We start from the raw sequence: 20,866 nt of genomic DNA on the forward strand, positions 1-20,866 counted from the left end.
GACCGGACCGCAGCGACGCACGGATGCACGCCAAGACCGTAGGATCCTACGCAGTGCCGTAGGGGACCGCACCGCCACTTCCCAGCAAATTAGGGACACTGTTGCTCCTGGGGTATCGGCGAGGACCATTCGCAACCGTCTCCATGAAGCTGGGCTACGGTCCCGCACACCGTTAGGCCGTCTTCCGCTCACGCCCCAACATCGTGCAGCCCGCCTCCAGTGGTGTCGCGACAGGCGTGAATGGAGGGACGAATAGAGACGTGTCGTCTTCAGCGATGAGAGTCGCTTCTGCCTTGGTGCCAATGATGGTCGTATGCGTGTTTGGCGCCGTGCAGGTGAGCGCCACAATCAGGACTGCATACGACCGAGGCACACAGGGCCAACACCCGGCATCATGGTGTGGGGAGCGATCTCCTACACTGGCCGTACACCACTGGTGATCGTCGAGGGGACACTGAATAGTGCACGGTACATCCAAACCGTCATCGAACCCATCGTTCTACCATTCCTAGACCGGCAAGGGAACTTGCTGTTCCAACAGGACAATGCACGTCCGCATGTATCCCGTGCCACCCAACGTGCTCTAGAAGGTGTAAGTCAACTACCCTGGCCAGCAAGATCTCCGGATCTGTCCCCCATTGAGCATGTTTGGGACTGGATGAAGCGTCGTCTCACGCAGTCTGCACGTCCAGCACGAACGCTGGTCCAACTGAGGCGCCAGGTGGAAATGGCATGGCAAGCCGTTCCACAGGACTACATCCAGCATCTCTACGATCGTCTCCATGGGAGAATAGCAGCCTGCATTGCTGCGAAAGGTGGATATACACTGTACTAGTGCCGACATTGTGCATGCTCTGTTGCCTGTGTCTATCTGCCTGTGGTTCTGTCAGTGTGATCATGTGATGTATCTGACCCCAGGAATGTGTCAATAAAGTTTCCCCTTCCTGGGACAATGAATTCACGGTGTTCTTATTTCAATTTCCAGGAGTGTAATTTATTGCTTAGGCAAGTGGTGGATTTTATACGTTTTTTAAGTTGAAGAATATACACACAATTAATCACATTTCCTGTGTCGATAGTGCTTAGTGGTAGCAGAGCTGGTTTTGATGAATCCCATCCCGCTTCACTGGCAAACGGGCAATGGATAACTACAGTGCCATAACACGCTTGGAAGACATCAAAGCAATTTGTCTACATTATACAATTGAAGCAGGTGCGTGCAAGACCTCAATACAAGTGTACGTCATCTGTACTTTTTTCATTTACTGTACACTGCATTGATAGCATTGTACGCGAATTTAGTATTTTGATAATATGAAGTCCAGACTGTTGATTAATATGTGATATCCGAGCGGTTGAATGACGGTCAATGTGGAACGATGCATGTTGAGTGTGGAATGATGGTCATCAAAACTTGCATTATATATAACGATAGAGAAAGAGATTAATCGATATAGCGAGGCAAATTGAGCAGCTCATCAGCCACGACTTGTGGCATGGCGATGCTTGCTACGGCCGACAGCCGGCGGTCGTGGGCGTGAGCAGAATCAACGGATAATTCTGTTTAAGCCGCGGACCGCTACAGCCCCCGTCATCCCTACTGGTGTCGATCCCGCCTCGAACCAGTCAGCCAGGGTGCAAGGGTCCTGATGACCTACGAATGTGTTTCCTCGATCTTTGCGGTTTCCCACATTCAACCATAACAACTAAAGAATGGATCGAAATACAAAGTGATAAATCGAGATAAATCGAGTCTTCAGTTTATACACAGCGGCGTGGATAGTCACTTTGGTGGCATTTCCCCAATGACTTAAGAAATTCTGATGTAATGTTATCTATCCTTTCTGCTCTATTCGATCTTAAGACTTCCGGAGCTCTTTTAAATTCTGATTCTAATACTGGATCCCCTTTCTTTTCTATATCGACTCCTGTTTCTTCTTCTATCACGTCATCAGACGAATCTTCTTACTCACAGAGGCCTCTTTCCACCTAACCTCTCTCTCCTCAGCGCTTAACAGTGGAATTCCCACTGTGTTGTTAATGTTCCCATCCTTGCTTTTAATTTCACCGAGGATTTTTTGTATTTTCTTTATGCTGGGTCAGTCCTTCCGACAATAATTTCTTTTTCGATTTCTCCACATTTTTCATGGGACAGTTTAGTTTTAGCTTCCCTTCACTTCCTGTTTATTTAATTCCTAAGTGACTTGTACTTCTGTTTTCCTGAGGTGTTCCTTATCGTAGTATCTATAGACTCAGAGATCTTAAGGCATATCTCTTCATTCCTTAGTACTCCCGTATCCCAGTTTTTTGCGCATTAATTGGTCCTTACTAGTTTCTTAAATTTCAGCCTTCTCTCCATCACTACTGAATTGTGATTTGAGTCCATATCTGCTCCTGAGTACTCCATTTCAGAATCTCTGCCTGATCATGATGTAATCTAACTGAAACCTTCCTGTAGCTTCCGGGCACCTCATCTTGTGATTCTTGAACATAGTATTTACTAATACTAGCCGAAATTTATTACAGTACTCAATTAGTCTTTCCCCTCTCTCATTCGTAATACCGAGCGCAAATTTTCCCGCAACCCTTTCTTCTACTTCTTCCCCTACAGCTGCATTCCTGTCTCCCAGGACTATTAGATCTTCATCTCCCTTTACGTGCCTAATTGCTGGTTCAATATCCTTACATGCTTTCTCTATCTCTTCATCTTTGGCTTGCGACATCTGTATGTATACCTGAACTATCTTTGTCGGTGTTGGTTTTCTGTCGATTCTGATGAGAACAAGCCCGTCACTGAACTGAAACATCCGTATTATAAGCTGTTGTATGACGGAAATTTTCAGTGGAACGGTCGTACGATCTTAAAGTGGTCATGGTTCCATGAGAACAAATACAACTGATATTAGTCAGTTCAGTGGACCAACTGGCATAGTTTGACGGCGTTCTTCACAATCAAAATTAGCGTCTGTGGAAGACTTGTACATGGGTATTACACACGTTTCAGATGTATGAAATATCAATGCAAAGCAGTGTCTTTCATGCATGTCAGAAAAAGAAAACATGTATGTTCGACAGTAGGCTACAACGCACATCTCTCTCTCTCTCTCCCCTCGTTGTTTTGTAGCATTTAACGGAGTAAACCTACAAACTATATTGGTAGCACTCTGCACTATATTTAAAAATGAGCTACCCCTTCATTGAACCTATCGGCTAATAATCCTGAGCACCATGTATCAATTCATCTGTCTTTGGCCATCCCTAACTGCAACATTGTCTGACTTAACTTGGAACTAACCAGAAGTAGGAGGACACTATTCCCACTACTTTCGTAATGGAACACAGCAGCTGGGTTCCATGTAATCACAACACTTCAATATTTTGCTCTTGCAAGAGAGTAATACGTTTTGCAAACGCGCTCAGTCAAGAAGTAATTGTGGTATAGACTAGTATTCTCATTACACTACAGCAACTGCCGTTCTGTGAAGACTGTACTGCACCAATCTTACTCATCGCACCCATGTAAGTACACACAGTCTCTCTAGATGTGTGCATGCTGAGGAGGTTAGCACTCATTATTGCTGTATATTAGATATGAGCCTGAAACACTTGTGAGTCTTGGCGTGATGTAACAAACAATTAATAACTAGAAGAACAAGGGGAAGAAGAAATGTATGTTAAATGCATGATGGAGCTCCACATAAAAGGAGTTTCAAACATGAAACTTCCCGGCAGATCAAAACTGTGTGCCAGACCTAGACTCGAACTCAGAACCTTTGCCTTTCGCAGACAAGTGCTCTACCGAATGAGTTACCCAAGCACGCTTACGCCACGTTATCACAGCTTCAATTCCGCAAGCACCTTGACTCCTTCTTAAAAAACTTTACAGAAGCTCTCCTGCGAAACTTGCAGAATTAGCACTCCAGGAAGAAAGGATAGTGCGGAGACATGGCTTTGCCACAGCTTGGGGGATGTTTCCAGAATGGAATTTTCACTCTTACCCTGAACGCAAATTCTTGTGTTTTTCAATTTGACTTCACAGAAACCCACTATATCTAGAACCAGCCTCTGTACTTCCATTTTGAGATTTTATAGCTTTTCTACCATATTTTACTTCTGACACTTCAGGCCCCGATTCTTGGAATGCTATCTTTTCGTGGATTATTCAATCTTTTCCTCATGGTTACTGACACCTTGGCGATCCGCTTCTGGAAATCCGAATGCGGACTAGTCCGAGCTCTTTTGCCAGTGGAGAGATCATCGCAATACGTCTTCAGTCACAGGGCATATATCGTGTGGATTCACAGATACGCATTATGCATCTTTTAATGCAGTGGCTTTCATTGTCTTCTGCATCCTTATGCCGATGATCACTGCTGATTATTTTGTATTTCTGGGCAGTTTCCCACTCTAAAGGCAAGAGAGTGTACCCAACGTTTGTCCAACACACCACTCTCTTTGAAAAGGCTGTTGGCAGAACGAGTGCGACTTTTTCCGCCGAAAAGCCAAAGAAACTGATACACCTGCTTAATATCGAAATTAGAATTATATTAATACCTTCAGCTGGTGACGGGCGTTGATATATATCAACGGCGACAGCTGAAAATGTGTGCCCGACCGGGACTCGAACCCGGAATCTCCTGCTTACATGGCAGACGCTCTATCCGTCTGAGCCACCGAGGGCACGCCTCCCGTGAGACCCACATTCTCACCTTGTATGTCCACACACTACATTCGTAGTGCCCCACCCCAACACACTCATTACTCGTGGAAGACATTCTTACATGTCCCGTAAGAAGAAGAAGGACAAGGTCCGTATTGCCAGAACTATATACTTATACGGATATAGTGTCTCTTATTTCATACATTCCTCCCCTTGGTATCTTCAAAGGTTTTGATTTACAGAGGTGTACAAACATCCCCTAGCAGTGGGTTCAGAAGCCACCATGTCTGATTCTGGGTATGTGAAAGAAGACGTATCTCGAACACTCTCAGAAGCACCGCTCGCCTGTAAATTGTAATTTTGTATGGCCATATCCCTCCTTGTTCTCTCAGTGTCTGGAGTATTTTCGTCAGAATGACAAATAGATACTCTACCCTCCATCTTACACTGCTCAAATGGTTCAAATGGCTCTGAGCACTATGGGACTTAACATCTGTGGTCATCAGTCCCCTAGAACTTAGAACTACTTAAACCTAACTAACCTAAGGACATCACACACATCCATGCCCGAGGCAGGATTCGAACCTACGACCGTAGCAGTCGCGCGGTTCCGGACTGCGCGCCTAGAACCGCTAGACCACCGCGGCCGGCTCTTACACTGCACATGCCCTTCAGCCTCTGGACAGACAAGTATCCAAACTGTTGAAAGTTTTATACCATCATGCTGAAACAAATTAAGTGCATTCAACACCAGGAGGTGAAATCAACAAAAGTTTAACTTCGGAAAACTGTTTTCCACAGCTTAGAGTAAAGCTCCCACCGTTGGAAATAGTATTAAAGGATTTAAATGCACTGGATTGTTCCCTTTAAAGCCGTTAGTTCCGAAGATAAATTTCTCCCCTGAGTTCATTTCCAGGCGGACATTTCCAATGTGCCATCACGTCCCCTTCTGGACATTTCTCAATGTTCCCAGCTGCAACCTGAGGCCTCTTTGCCAGAACCCTCTTCCTCCGTTCATCAGAAGACTTTCATTGCAGTAATTTCGAGCCCAGCAAAAAGAATACCCCAAAGGACGTCAAAAAAAGACTGGAATAGAACCAAGGTATTTGACCTCAGATACGAATTACCAAGCGACGAAGGCTAAACGCAGACTAAAAATGAAGAAGGAAAGCAAAGGTAATGCAAGTAACAAACATCGTCGTCAACTGAGCGAGTCGGATGATGACTTACAGCCTATTGCAATTGACGACGATAATTCGTCAGAATCGGTCACGAAGGGAGAATAGATACAGAGCCAGCAATGTGCTACATGCTTTCGCGAAGTGTCTGTGGGTGCAAAAGAACGAAAAATGTTTTGTTGTGGTAAATGCATGTGATATGGATACTGAAATATACTGGGCGGGATGGCCCCGTGACCGCGCCGAATAGCCCCACCATTTTGGTATATTGTGATTTCTGCCTTCTTCAGATGTTTGTTTAATATTACGTTCTTGTAAACGAATTTCCACTTTTTATATACTGGATGTATCCTCAATGAAATTGCCATATTGTACCACACTGACTTTTTTAAAACGTTTAATGTCGTATTACATAAGGTTTACAGTTGAAATGAGCAGAAGAGTCCCGATGTACCCTATTACTTCTGTTTTAATCGATCAGTCTCCGTCACTTACTACGAACTATCATATTTTTGACAGGAAATCGCGATTTCAGTCGCACAACTGAGACTACAGTCCATAGGCATGCAATTTGATCATAAGTAGCTTGTGGCGTACTGAAGCAAAAGCCCTCTGGAAATCTAAAAACATGGAATCAATTTGACGTCATCTGTCAATACCATTAATTACTTCGTGTGGGTAAAGAGCTAGTTGTGTTTCCCAAGAAGATATTTTCTGGATCCGTTTTGGTTGTTTGTCAATAACTCATTTTCATGTAGATAACTCAGAATGTTTCAAATTCCAAACTACAAATCGACGTCAGCGATATGGATCTGTAATTTAACTGGTTACCCCAGTTTTCTGCCTTTGCTATTGATGGGACTAGTGTAACTTTTAGTCTGTAGGACAGATCGTTCAACGAGTCGTCGGTTCTATTTTTAATTGGAACTTTATAGTTCAATTATGTTATTAACAGTAGTACTCCTCTTTTTGGCTTCAATTAATAAGACTGCTACCCGCGGAGCCATTGTATCAGCATACTCTGAAAGGAACGTGACTGGTATAGAATCAGTCAGAAGGCCTTGCCCTTTTCTCTTTTTTTTTTGTCATCAGTCTTCTGACTGGTTTGATGCGATCCACCACGAATTCCTCTCTTATGACTACCTCTTCATCTCATAATAGTACTTGCAACTTACGTCCTCAATTATTTGCTGGATGTACTCTAATCGCTGTCTTCTTCTACAGTCATTCCCACATGTCTTAACAGATGTCCTCTCATCCTGTCCCTTCTCCTAATTGGTGTGTTTTCCGCATATTCGTTTCCTCTTCGATTCTGTGCAGAACCTCCTCATTCCTTAGGTTATCAGTCCATCTAATTTTCAAAATTCGTCTGTATCAGCAAACCTCAAATGCTTCGTTTCTCCTCTGTTCCGGTTTTCCCACAGTTGATGTTTCACTACCACACAGTGCTGTACTCCTTTTTCAAATTAAGGCCAGGTTTAGTACTAGTTGACTTCCCTTGGCCAGGAGTGCTCTTTTTGCTATTGCTAGTCTGGTTTTGATGTCCACCGTGCTCTGTCCGTCATTGGTTATATTTCTGCTTAGGTAGCAGAATTCCTTAACTTCATCTACTTCGTGACAGTCAATCCTGATGTTAAGTTTCTCGCTGTCCTCATTAAATTGTTCATTCAGCTCAGCAGTTCATGTAATTCTTCTTCACTGTTACTTAGGATAGCAGTGTCACCAGCGAATCATATCACTGATATCCTTTCACCTTAAATTGTAATTCCACTCCTGAACCTTTCTTTTATTTCTATCGTTGTTTCTTCGGTGTACAGATTGGACAGTAGGGGCGAAAAAATACATCCCTGACTTACACCATTTTTAATCCGAGCACTTCGTTCTTGGCTCTTGTACCTATTGTATGTTAACCGTCTCTCCCGGTAGCTTACCCCTACTTTTCTCAAAATTTCGAACGTTTTGCTCCATTTTGCATTGTCGAACGCTTCTTCCAGGCCGACAAATCGTGTGAACGTATCTTGAGTTTTCTTCAGTCGTGCTTCAATTATTAACGGTAACGATAGAATTGCCTCTCTCGTGCCTTTACCTTTGTAAGTAGGCTGTTTAGGTTTTTATGTTGGTAACGCCACATAGTGCTCTGTATGAAAATCACTGCCTGCGCTGTGTGCAGTCTGTGGCTGGTTTGCATTGTTGGAATATTTGCTATTGTAGTCTTGGGCAGTTGGATGTGAACAGTGCATAGGATTGTGCAGTTGGAGGTGAGCCACCAGCAGTGGTGGATGTGGGGAGACAGATGGTAGAGTTTTGAGAGCTGATGATCTGGACGTGTGTCCATCAGAAAAAGGAAATTTGTAAGACTGGATGACATGAACTGACATATATATATATATATATATATATATATATATATATATATATATATAGTGACTTTAGAACATTATTAAGGTAAATACATTGTTTGTTCTCTACCAAAATCTTTTATTTGCTAACTATGCCTATCAGTAGTTAGTGCCTTCACTAGTTAGAATCTTTTATTTAGCTGGCAGTATTGGCTCTTGCTGTATTGCAGCAGTTTGAGTAATGAAGATTTTTGTGAAGTAAGTGATTCATGAAAGGCATAGGTTATTGTTAGTCAGGGCCATTCTTTTGTAGGGATTATTGAAAGTCAGATTGCGTAGTGCTAAAAACATATATATATATATATATATATATATATATATATATATATATATTGTGTGTCAGTTTAGTGATGATCAGAATAAGTAAAGAGAGAAATGTCTGAGTACATTCAGTTTTGCTCAGGTGTTTGAAAATCAAATAACGTAAGACGGTTATCAGCACAGTTGTTAATAATTTTCCAAAGGGGACATTTCATATGGCGACCCTGCCAGGATACCTCACTGGAATCTTCTGATTTTTTCTTGTAGTTTTTGTAATTAGTGTAGTTACTGTTTATTACTAGTGTGTGATTGTAGAGAGAATCTCCTTTGTAGTTGTAGTTTTTATTTGTTGTACTGTAAACCAGATGTGGCATGCATGTAGATTTGCACCAAATATTTCGCAGCTGTGCTTGCAATTAATTAGATATTATTTTCAGTGCTATGTTAATGTGTTTTCTTATTTTGCTCTTCAAACTGTGCTTTTCTGTGTTATTGTGTGAAATCTTCTGACAATTATGGTGTGTGAAAAACGTAATCCTAGGCTCCAAAGTGAACTGAGAAATGACAGTGAAGACGAGAGTAGTGTGTTAGCGCTACTGTGTAATGAATTAACGAATGTTCAACATAGTAATTTGGTAATTGTGCATAGGGAAATGGTCCAGGCCATAAATAATGGTGTATACAGAGATACAGCTAGTGAACAGGATAGTACTATCGATCGATCGGTCGGTAACAGTTCGCCTCAGGAATCCTAAATGACAGGACACAATTTTGCAAATAGTGTAGATTCAGGGTTTGTGTCCTCACCGTTTTCTCAAATAAGACAAGACACATTTCGTGCTTTTCAAAATGCGAATGTTGCCGGTGCAAATGTACTGATGAAAAGCATAGAGGAACAAATTCCAGACACGAATACATTATTATTACAATTAATGCAACAAATAGGACAACAACTTCAAAAGTTAGACACAATGGAACAAAATCAGAGACAAACAGAGCAACAGCTTCAAATGTTAGACTCAATGGAACAAATGCTTGAACAAACGCGTGAGGATTTAACTGCATAGTTACTTACAATTGAATCTAAATGTCAATAAGTCTGTAATAACGTAAAAAAATGGTGAGTATTTTCAAACTATTTTTTTGCGTCATGGAAATGCATTACAGAATCACGAAGCAGCCATAAAAGAGCTACAAAGTATTGTTCGTAATAATCACGACACCTTGCAAGCTAAAATTGACTCAGTTGCATCTACTGATTCGGTTATGCAACTTGCAAAAACTCAGGAAAACTTAAAGGACACAGTAGATACGCTTTCAACACAAATTGACACTCTGAAACTTCGTTCAGAAAAAGACACTGAGGAAATCAGTTCATTATCAGAGAAAGTAGCCGAACTTTCGGATCAGTTCACTAACTTGTCTACAAAGGTAGATGACGATCTGAATGACACAAGACCCGTAGCCTTCACTGACACAGAAGAGTATGAATAAATTAAGAAATTTAAACAAAATCAAAATCAAATTAATACGAAACACAAAAGAGACATCCGGGAAGTACAAGATCAGTTGGCACAAGTAATACAAGAATTACATATTTCAGAGGATACTCGCGCTCCAATACGGGAAGAGGGACATAGAAATACGGAAAAGCGGAAAAGCTACAAAATAATAACACAGGGCATTTCGGAAATTATGAAAGAAATTGGCAAGGTGCACCGAATTTTGAGATGAAACTGCCGGTACGACGTAACAATGACCGATATGTGACTCGCCGTCATGATGACTTTGACTATAAGCTGTTTATTACTACACGTAAATTCAAAACATTTAAGAATTCCGGCAACGACATTCATCCACAAGCAGGGCTTCATCAATTCCCTCATTGTTTTCCTCCCAACTGGTCATTAGAGCACAGAATAGACTTCATGTGTGGCTATTTAGAAAATAAACCAGCTGTAAGAATGTGATCGGTCATTCACGATTGTCACAGTGAAGGAGAATTTTATCATGCCTTCCTCTCAGCATATTGGTCTCAAGCTACTCAAGACCGAGTAAAACATAACATCATAATGATGAAACATTTCGAACAATCTGAATTTTCCAGTCTTGTCAAATATTTTGAAGACATGTTGCATAGGAATCAGTATCTGTCAAACCCATACAGCCCCTCAGAACTCATCCGCATTTGCTCAATCAGATTGCCAGAACATTTACGACATATTATTGTGGCAGGACGTTGCAAAGGCGACATTGAAACTTTTCAGGGACTGTTACAAGAATTTGAAATTGACACGGACAATCTCGGGACGCGAAAACAGGAACACAACAATTACAAGTCACATCCGTCACATTTCCGTGATGACAGAAATAATAACTGGACACGACAAGGCTATTCTTACAACACAAATCGTGTTGAAAACAGACACCACCCATATGACAACCGTTGGCACAGTAGTAATAATTACAGGGAAAGATCACCTCTGCGGTAATGACTATGACAGGGACAATCATAGAAACAGATAATATGGGAATTTCCTGTGAGTTGGGTCTGTCCCTCGGAGAATCATTTCTTTTTCGATTTCTTCACATTTTTCATGTAGCCATTTCCTCTTAGCTTCCCTGCACTTCCTATTTATTTCATTCCCAAGGGACTTGTATTCCTATATTCCTGAGTTCCCCAGAACATTTTTGAACTTCCTCATTTCATTTGTCAACTGAAGTATTTATTCTGTAACCTGTGGTTTCTTCGCAGCTACATTCTTTGTACCTATGTTTGTCTTTCCAACTTCTGTGATGAGCCTTTTTAGAGATATCCATTCCTCTTCAACTGCACTGCCTACTGAGCTATTCCTTATTGCTGTATCTATAGCCTTAGAGAACTTCAAGTGTATCTCGTCATTTCTTAGAACTTCAGTAACCCACCTCTTTGCGTATTGATTTTCCTGGATGTGGTGTGCGTACTGTAAGACCTTCGGTACACACACCATCAAATTATTTGACTTGTCGCTCTAACGAAGTAGGTGAGTGTCAGCAATATGTCTCGTGGTCTTATCGTGGCGTGTTTATCTTCTGCCGTTAGGTCAGACGATAGAAATGCCACTTGCACACTTAGAGTAGCAGATTGACGGTGACCAACTTGAAACAGAACTTGATTAATTTTCACACACATTTATTAAAATAATAAAAAGCATAAAATTATTTAACTTGATTCTGGATGCTATTTACAATTGACAATCTGAAGTTCCTTTGGTCTTGGTACGTTAATCTTGTTCTCACATATCTCCGATACTTGACAAAGTGTCTATACATTTATCTTCACTGCTATGTACAGGAATATGGTAATCTTATTAGGCGCAGACTGAAACTTGACTATAGACTGGTACAGACAAATGTAGACTGGTACAGACTAATGCAGACAAATGCAGACTCGTGCAGACTAATGCAGATTGACTAATCGGAGGTCTGTACACTCATTATAATACCTCGCGCGTTCAGGTGTCACTGTGCGAGTGTGATCCGCGAGGAGGAAAGGTTCTACGTTAGCAGCAATCTCATTGGCTGCGTTACATGTTAATACGCGGATCGGCGGAAGCAGAATTTGGTCCGTCTTTATGGTAGCGCCATCTCGTAGAGCGGAGACGGACGAGCGCTGCGATTGCGCTGTTGTGCTTAGTGGGGCGCGCTCTAGTGGGAAAGTTGTGTACGCGCTGACTACGCGGAACTATGTACACAACACTGACTAATCTCAAACTTCAGCCTATTCCACATCACTACTATGTTGTGATCTGAGTCTATACAAACTCCTAGGTGCGCCTTACAATACAGTATCTGTTTTCAGAATCCTTGTCTGACCATGATGCAATGTAACTGAAATCTTCCCGTATCACCCGGCCTTTACCAGGTATACCTCCTTCTCTTGTGGTTCTTCAACAGAGTATTCGCTATTACTAGTTAAAATTTATTACAGAACTCAGTTAGCATTTCTCCTCTCTCATTCTTCGTCCCAAGCTCATATTCTCCTGTAAACTTTTCTTCTACTTCTTCTCCTAATATTGCTTTCCTTTCCCCTGTGACAATTAGATTTTCATCTCCTTTTACGTACTGTATTACCGTTTCAATATACTCATATACTTTTTCTGTCTTATCTTCAGCTTGCAAGGTGGACATGCATACTTGAACTATCGCGTTCTGTGTTGGTTTGCTGTCCATTCTGATAAGAACAACCGTATCACTGAACTTTTCCCAGAGACACACTCTCGGCTCTACCTTCGTATTCATAAAGAATCCTACTCACGTTATACAATTTTCTGCTGCTGTAGATATTACCCAATACTCAACTGACCAGAAATCCTTGTCTTGTTTCCATTTCTCTTCACAGGTCCCTACTATATCTAGATTGAGCCTTTGCATTTCCCTTTTCAGGTTTTTTAGTTTCCCTACCACGTTCAAGCTTCTGACATCCCAAGCCTCTACTCGTAGAAAGTTATCCTTCCGTCGATTATTCAACCTTTTTCTCATGGTCACCTCCCCATTGGCAGTCCCTTCCCGGAGATTTGAATGGGGGACTACTGCGGAATCTTTTCCCAATGGAGAGATCATCATGACTCTTACGTTTCAGTAAAAGTTTTGGTTGTAGCCTCCTCTCTTGTATTTCTTTCAATTACTTTCTTTCTACACATGGTCCAAATTTCATAGATCTACAGTATGTTACTTGACAGTGACACGTGATGGAAAACTTGCTTTCGTCCTAAGCTTCGCATACCTGTATGTATACTCGTTCTGGCTATAATCTGGATGTAGTGCTTCAGATGCCTCACTCTGTATGTTTAAACGCATCGTTGACACTCTCACGCAGACGAATGTAAGTAATGATATCGCAGATCGCAACTTCCTTAAAAAGTTTCTATGAGACATAAAGAAAGAAGCGTTTCTTAATTGTCAGAGGGTCTGCAGGTCTGCACAGAAAGGCACTCCGTCAAGGATGAACTACGTCAGTCGCAAGGGACGACACAATAGAAGACAGCAGAGGAAAGGAAGGGCTCGTGTCGGCCGCAGAGCCCGCGGCTGTGTCGGTCTGCTAAGCGACTACATCCGCTGTCGTTTGTCCTTCGCCGGCAGTTCGATGTCCCAGAGAAAGGAGGCGGTTGACGGCGCAGTTCTTCGGTCACCAAGTCCGGTAGTAGCCGGGCAAAGGACTTGTTGCTACAAGCGCCCCTACTTTACGAAAAGCGATGTGTTTGTGTCCCTGGTTCTCCCTTTAGTGTTTCCACTGCCTCTTTCCCTTCTCTCTTATCTGTTGATAAAATTCTCTTCTGGCTGTTAATTTGTGCTTCGACGTACGATTTATTGAAAACACACACATACAGGGACTAACGGGTGTAAGTGCAGGTATTTTTATACGTGGTACCTTAGTACCTACACGCATCAGTGTGTTAGTTGTTTTTCCTCTGCGTCACGCGTCACAAACTTTACTACCTCATGTTTTGTAAATGGTCGTAACTGTAACGCAAAGTGGACTACGCCTGTCAGTATAGACTAACCGTTTTGCGTCCATGCATCCACACTTCAACACCAGACCTCCTGCCAGAGGAAACTAAGCTTAATGGCTTGCTCTTGCCACATGTACTTGGAGGCACTAACCAACCTAAAAACATATGACTTGTAACAGCCATAATCAAAAGCCTTCAAATAACGCAAATACTGATGTAATATTGTTCAGTACACCGTCCGCAGTCACCAATAGAAATATTCGCATTTATACGCACTACACCCAGTGCAAAAATTCAAATACGTAATGACAATACCTGTAAAAATATCATAGTTTTGAATTGTTTCAGCTAGTACAATTGTTATACTGCGCATCGTAAATGAGTTTACTGTTGGGTACAAAAATTCCATCATTAGGATAAGTCCAGTTTCAATGATACAAGTAGTTCTGTCACTTCTTTTTCTGTCTTCGTGTAGGAATACTTGTTTGATCTCCCATTCATGAGAGCTAGGACGGGATTTGCGAAACAAACTTTCTACTTTTTAGCCAAATTATCCTAGGAGGCTAGGAAAGGAGTGCAGTCGCTCTCCGGGTGGGAGTAGGTTTCCGGTTCCTGGATTCGTCCGACGACTCTCTTGTAACCAGCCTAATACTCATTTTGAATTCTCTGATTCGATGGGTGTTGATATTTTGATTTGTAAGTGAAGAATATATATATCTATGTTTACTAAAACGCATTATTTCGTGCATGGTTGTTTATATTTTATGTGATTAAGATAAATTTGAAGCTTAACACGAGATCAAGTAAACTTGTTTCCACTGAATTTCGTAAAATACGCTGCTTGACAAATACTAAGGAACAATTGGCACTAGCAAAAGAACAACTGCTACAGGCCAACCGACAGTTGTTACGGAATACCAGACCAATGATAGTAAAAGGAAATGTAGAGGGCGGGACTTGTTAACTGCAACGAAGCCCGTGCGCGAAAGCCCTGTATGCAATCGACAATTTGTGCAGTACGGTGTTTGTCAAAGGTTGAGGACTCGATTAATGAGACATTCCGTGTTGTACAGCAACCTACCTACAAGACATCATTTGAGTGCTTACGATCGTGGGCGACTCGAAGCCGGTCAAAGTGTCACTACTGTGGCCACAGTAATGGGTGCTCAAAAGTGTCATCTCGAAATTAAAAAAGACAGATGAAAGTGGAAATGCTATGTGGAATCATATCACAACGCAAAAGGATTGTTACATAGCTCCAGTGGCGAAAAGGAATATGAACATCGCTCCTAGACAAGTCGCTGCAGACGTTGTAACCACCACCGACACACGTGTCTCTGTCAGAACCATTTCGCAGCGTTAAATCAGGCCAGTCTGCATGCTCAGAAGCCGTTATAATGCATCCCCTTTAAAGTACACCACCGCCGTTCTAGAATTCGTTGATGTAGGAGCATGTTGATTTGGGTCAGCAACATTGGTCCAGATTGCTATTATCCGACGAATCCTACTTCACAGTGGCAAGTGATTCGGGTCATCAGTTAGTGTGGACAGACAGGGGAACACGCTTCACACCACATAATGTTCATGAATGTCGTCAGTATGTCCAAGGCGTTATGATATGGGCGCGCACTTTGCACAACGACCGAATTCCGCTGCATATCTTTGCGCGGGGTACCATTACATCACAGCGGTATTTCAAGGATGTTATTACGGGTCACGTCAGCATGTTTAGGGCTGTGGTAGTTCCCAACTTTCTGTTGTCGACAGTGCCGCCCACACACAGGTTCACTGAGGTGTCGGACGCACTGGAAAATGAAGGTACTGCAGTGGCCTTTGTACTCCCCGGATGTAAACACTATAGAGCATTAACGGGCGCTCTCTTGGCAGACGTGTTTCTGAACTAACAGCCCTCCCGGAACCGTGTAAGAATTGGAAAACGCCCTGAGAGAGGTATAGGACAATATTCGCTAAGGACGTTTTAACAGTTGGGTAACCAGCATGTATAACAGATGAAAAACGTGCATTAGCTCTCGAGGATGCATGTTCCTCACCGAGCGTCCAATATCGATCTTTATGGTGGGAGTCTGACCTGTGTCAAACATGAACGTTATTTATGTTTCTTATCTTAGTTTCACGTGTACTACTTTCAGTTATAAATATACCACTCCACCTCTATTACGTCTGTACACTGTTTCGTGTCGTCCATCACTGCTTATGATTAGTCTTCTCCAACAATATCTCTGTTCCTTAGGAATTATCAAGCATTATCAAGCCATTTAAATTAGATTTTTGGTACAGGTGTTAATAATTAAGTTCTTTGTCTTTATGTGTAATGTCCGTTTACTCTCGAGGGAAGAGTAGTTGTGAACTAGTGTGGAAATGGACAACAGAAGTCATCAGGCTGGTTATAATTTGTACTCGTGTGAGCAATTAAAATTATACGAGGGTTGGAACTTAAATAGTTGCAACTGTTTATTCACAGCCAATACAAAATAGTTACATGTTTGCATCTGTTACTGTCCTTCAAAGTAGTCACCAGCGTTGTGTAGAACCCGTTGCCAGCAATGTGGAAGATGTAGTATACTGTCAGCAGAGCCTGTTTTGTTGATTGTGCGAATGGAGCGGTCTACAGCCTGTCGAATCTCTGGAACGTTTTCTGAAGCGAATGCCACAAAGTGGTTCCTTCATCTTCGGAATCAAACCAAAGTCACAAGGACTTAAGTCCGGGGAGTATGGTGGATGGTACAGTACTTCCCAGTCCCATCGACCGAACAGAGCACCCACAGCTTGCACTGTATGTGCCCGGGCGTTGTCGTGCAAAATGACGTGTGGGTTGCGGAGAAGGTGTCGCCGCTTCTTTCGCAAAGCTGGTCGCAGGCAATGCTCCAAAAACGAACAGTAACACTGTGCATTGTCGGTTTGCCGTGGATTGCTCGTACGATGTGGCCCTTGTCTAATCCAGTGTTACGGTACGGCGTAAGAAAGCCTCTCTTCGCGTTCGTAGCGCTCCAAGCGCCTTTGTGCAGCGTCGTAACGCATCCATTTCTGCATTTCCGTCAAGTCATGCGGAACCCATCGTGATGCAATTTTTCGCATGCCCAGGCGTTCCCTCAGGAAGCGATACACAGTCGTATGCGCTAATCCGGTTTCGTGGGCGAGCTCACGAATCGTATGGCGTCGAGCACCGTCCACTAACGCGGCAACAACATGCGCTTCTTCTTCAGAGACGCTAGAACGACGTGCCCGATGCATGTCTGCCACAGTTTGCCGACCTCCGTTGTAGCCTTTTACCCAACGTGCCACTGTTCTGTACGGCAATGCCGATTCCCCCGCACGCCTCTTGAAGACCTTGTGTCGTGCTGTACGACCTCTGGCACATTCAACCTTGATCCAACTCCGTTGTTCCTGTTTCGTAAACATAGTGACACCGCTACGCTAGACCGCTCACTCACAAGTGACTGTGTTTCCATCGATTGTGATCACGCCGGAGACGCGGGACGGGCGAGTGCATTTGCTCGGAGGTAAGGTTGATATGTCAACAACGTGTGGTATCGGCGACAATAGTAGATTCCATTGCACAGTGTCCCACAGCAGTGTTGCCACTATTTCAGTTCCAACCTACGTATTAATAAGCAGTTTGTATCATTATTGCCCTGACAAAGGGACCATCAGACCTGTTAATCACGGATTCTGACGTCTTAGCTATGTCGTAGCGCAACCGGAACTGAATACCTTGCCAGTGGCTTCTCATGCGACGACCCATAGTTTCCGAGAAAATGGTTGCTGAAGTTTTTGCAGACCTTCTATAAACGTAACGTTAGACCCATTTCGACCACGAGAGCGTAGCGCAGCGTCCAAGGTCACGACTACCGCGCTGGGGGTGCGGATTGAAATATTACTCTGGAACACTTTTTTCTTCTGTCAAGTTCATAGTATATGACATCATTAAATAGTATATGTCACCCAAAAGTACTCAAAAATAGGCATTTCGTCATAGTAGTTTCATTAATAAATGAATCACAACAGCAAGCTCTCTTCAAACGTGTATTCCGTTCCTTAGAGAATAGATCACAGAGAGCTTTCTTTGAGTTTCTTTTGGCGAATACCAGAGCAGCGCAAATATTGTCACGTAGAAGAAGGTGTAAGTAGGTGAATGACGAACACTAACTTCACTTAACGAAGGTTTATTCAGTACTTGCACATACAAGAGCGTAGAGCGAACTGCCTCCGGCCAGAACACATGCACTCTACAGGACGGTCCATTGAAAGTGACCGGGCCAAATATCTCACGAAATAAGCATCAAACAAAAAAACCACAAAGAACGAAACTCGTCTAGCTTGAAGGAGGAAACCAGACGGCGCTATGGTTGGCACGCTAGATGGCGCTGCCACAGGTCAAACGGATATCAACTGCGTTTTTTTAAGAATAGGAACCCCAATTTTTTATTACATATTCGTGTAGTGCGTAAAGAAATATGAATGTTTTAGGTGGACCACTTTTATCGCTTTGTGATAGATGCCGCTGGTGGTGATCTTCCCTGGACTTCATTTGCCACTACGCTCATCGTCACTTTTCCGCTTGTTGCCTGTCGCTGTGAGCTTCGAATTTACCCTGGGTTGCATGATCCTTCTAGGGCTTCATTCGAAGGACGTGGACTGTATCTCAGGTCTTTCGTCGTCTTGCGTCGGGGTCTAAATCTTCAACTTCGTAAGTAACATCAGACAACTGTCTTACAACCTTATAAGGTCCAAAGTAGCGCCACAGGAGCTTTTCAGAGAGATCAACCTTCCGAACAGGAGTGAAGATCCAGACGAGCTCACCAGGCTGGTAGATGACAGTTCGGTGTCTCGCATCATATCTTCGGCGATCGTTTTCTTGAGCCTGCAGTGTGCGGAGTCGAGGTAACGGCCGAGCTTCCTCAGCTCTGGTTAACACCTGGCCGATGTAGTCGTCGTCCACACTATCAGGATGTAACGGAAACACAGTGTCCATTGTCGTAGTCGTCTCACGCCCATGCACCAGGAAAAATGGCGTAAATCCTGTGGTGTCTTGTTTGGCGGTGTTGTACACAAACCTCATCCCAGTGGCTCTGCTCAACATTGACGAACATCGATTAGCATGTCGGCCAAGGTCTTATTAAGGCGTTCAATAAGCCCGTTAGTTCGCGGATGGTAGGCAGTCGTCATGTGATGACTAATGTTGCACCGACGGTTTATCTCTGTCACAAGATTCTATTGAAAAGCTTTCCCTCGATCCGTAATTAACGACTTGGTGCAACGTGTTTTAATACAATGTCTTCCACGATGAATTTGGTACCTCGGATGCTTCGGCTGTTTTCACGGCTTTTGTTATGGCATAGCGTGTCAGATAATCAGTGCAAACGATAATCCATCTATTGCCACTCGCAGACGTTGGAAGTCGCCGAGGAGGTCAATCCCAACACGCTGGAAAGGCGTTTCGGCTGGTGGAATTTTGTATGAGTCGGCCAGGTTGTTTCTGAGGAACTGCCTTTCCCCTCTGGCACTCTCTACAGTGCGACACATAGTGACGGACACTTCTAAATAAACCTGGCCAGAAAAATCACTTGCGCATTCTGTCGTAGGTCTTAATAAATCCTAAATGTCCGGCTTCAGGTGTGTCACGGAATTTCTGTAGAAAATCTAAGCGCATGTGTTTAGGAATCACTGATAGCCACCTCTTTCCAAACGGATCAAAGATTTCTTGCAAGGTAATCCATTAACTACCTTAAATTGTCCTTTCAGATCCTCTGACCGATTTAAGGCAAGCACAAATTGAGATATTTTGGTGTCCTTCTTCTGTTCAGCAGAAAGATCCTGGAGTGCAGCGAGGCAGTCACTATCTTCATCAAAGCCTTGATGGTCTTGCACAGAGTTTCTTGAGAGACAGTCGGCAACTTGGTGCTGTCTTCCACTTTTGTACGCTATGGTAATGTCATACTCTTGAAGACATAGTGCCCACCTGGCGAGTCGTTCTGTTGGATCCTTAAGAGCTGTCAGCCAACAAAGTGAATAATGGTCTGTAACAACTATGAATGGCCTTCCAAAGAGATACTGTCGAAATTTGCACATGGGCCAGATCACAGAAAGACATTCTCTTTCTGTAGTTGAATAGTTTTTCTCGGCTTTTGTAAGTGTCCTAGAAGTATAGGCTATAACCTTCTCGTTTCCATCCGAAATTTGCACCAGAACAGCACCGATCCCATACCCACTGGCCTCTGTGTGTAGTTCTGTTGGTGCTCTCTCATCATGCAGACCAAGTACAGGGTCAGTCATCAAAGCTTTTCGCAGCACATCGAAAGAATCTTGTTGAGCACCACCTCAGATAAATTTAGCATCAGCTTTTAACAACTCTTGGAGTGGCCTGGCTTTGATACAAATGTCTTTGATAAAACGACGGTAATAAGAATATAATCTGAGGAAACTTCTCACATCTCTAATACTTTTAGGAATAGGAAATTTCGTTATAGATCTCAACTTTTCTGGGTCTGGCCGCACACCTTCATTTGACACAAGGTGTCAGAGTATTTTGATTTCTTTTGCTCCAGAGAGACACTTCTTTGGATTAAGTTTCAATCCGCCTTGTTGGAGACACTTAAGAACGGCCCTCAGTTTTTTTATATGTTCATCAGACGTCTCTGAGAACCCTATAATGCCATGTAAATAACAAAGACACATCGTCCATTTCAGGTGCCTTAGAAGATTATCCATCATCCATTCAAAAGTTGCTGGTGTATTACACAAACCAAACGGCATTACCTTAAACTCATAGAGGCCCTCAGGGGTGATGAATGCAGTTTTCTCACAATCAGCGTCATCTAGTTCGATTTACCAGTATCCCGTGTACATGTCGAAGGT

Source organism: Schistocerca americana, chromosome 6 (assembly GCF_021461395.2).
Source record: "Schistocerca americana isolate TAMUIC-IGC-003095 chromosome 6, iqSchAmer2.1, whole genome shotgun sequence".
In the NCBI taxonomy this organism is placed as follows: Eukaryota; Metazoa; Arthropoda; class Insecta; order Orthoptera; family Acrididae; genus Schistocerca; species Schistocerca americana.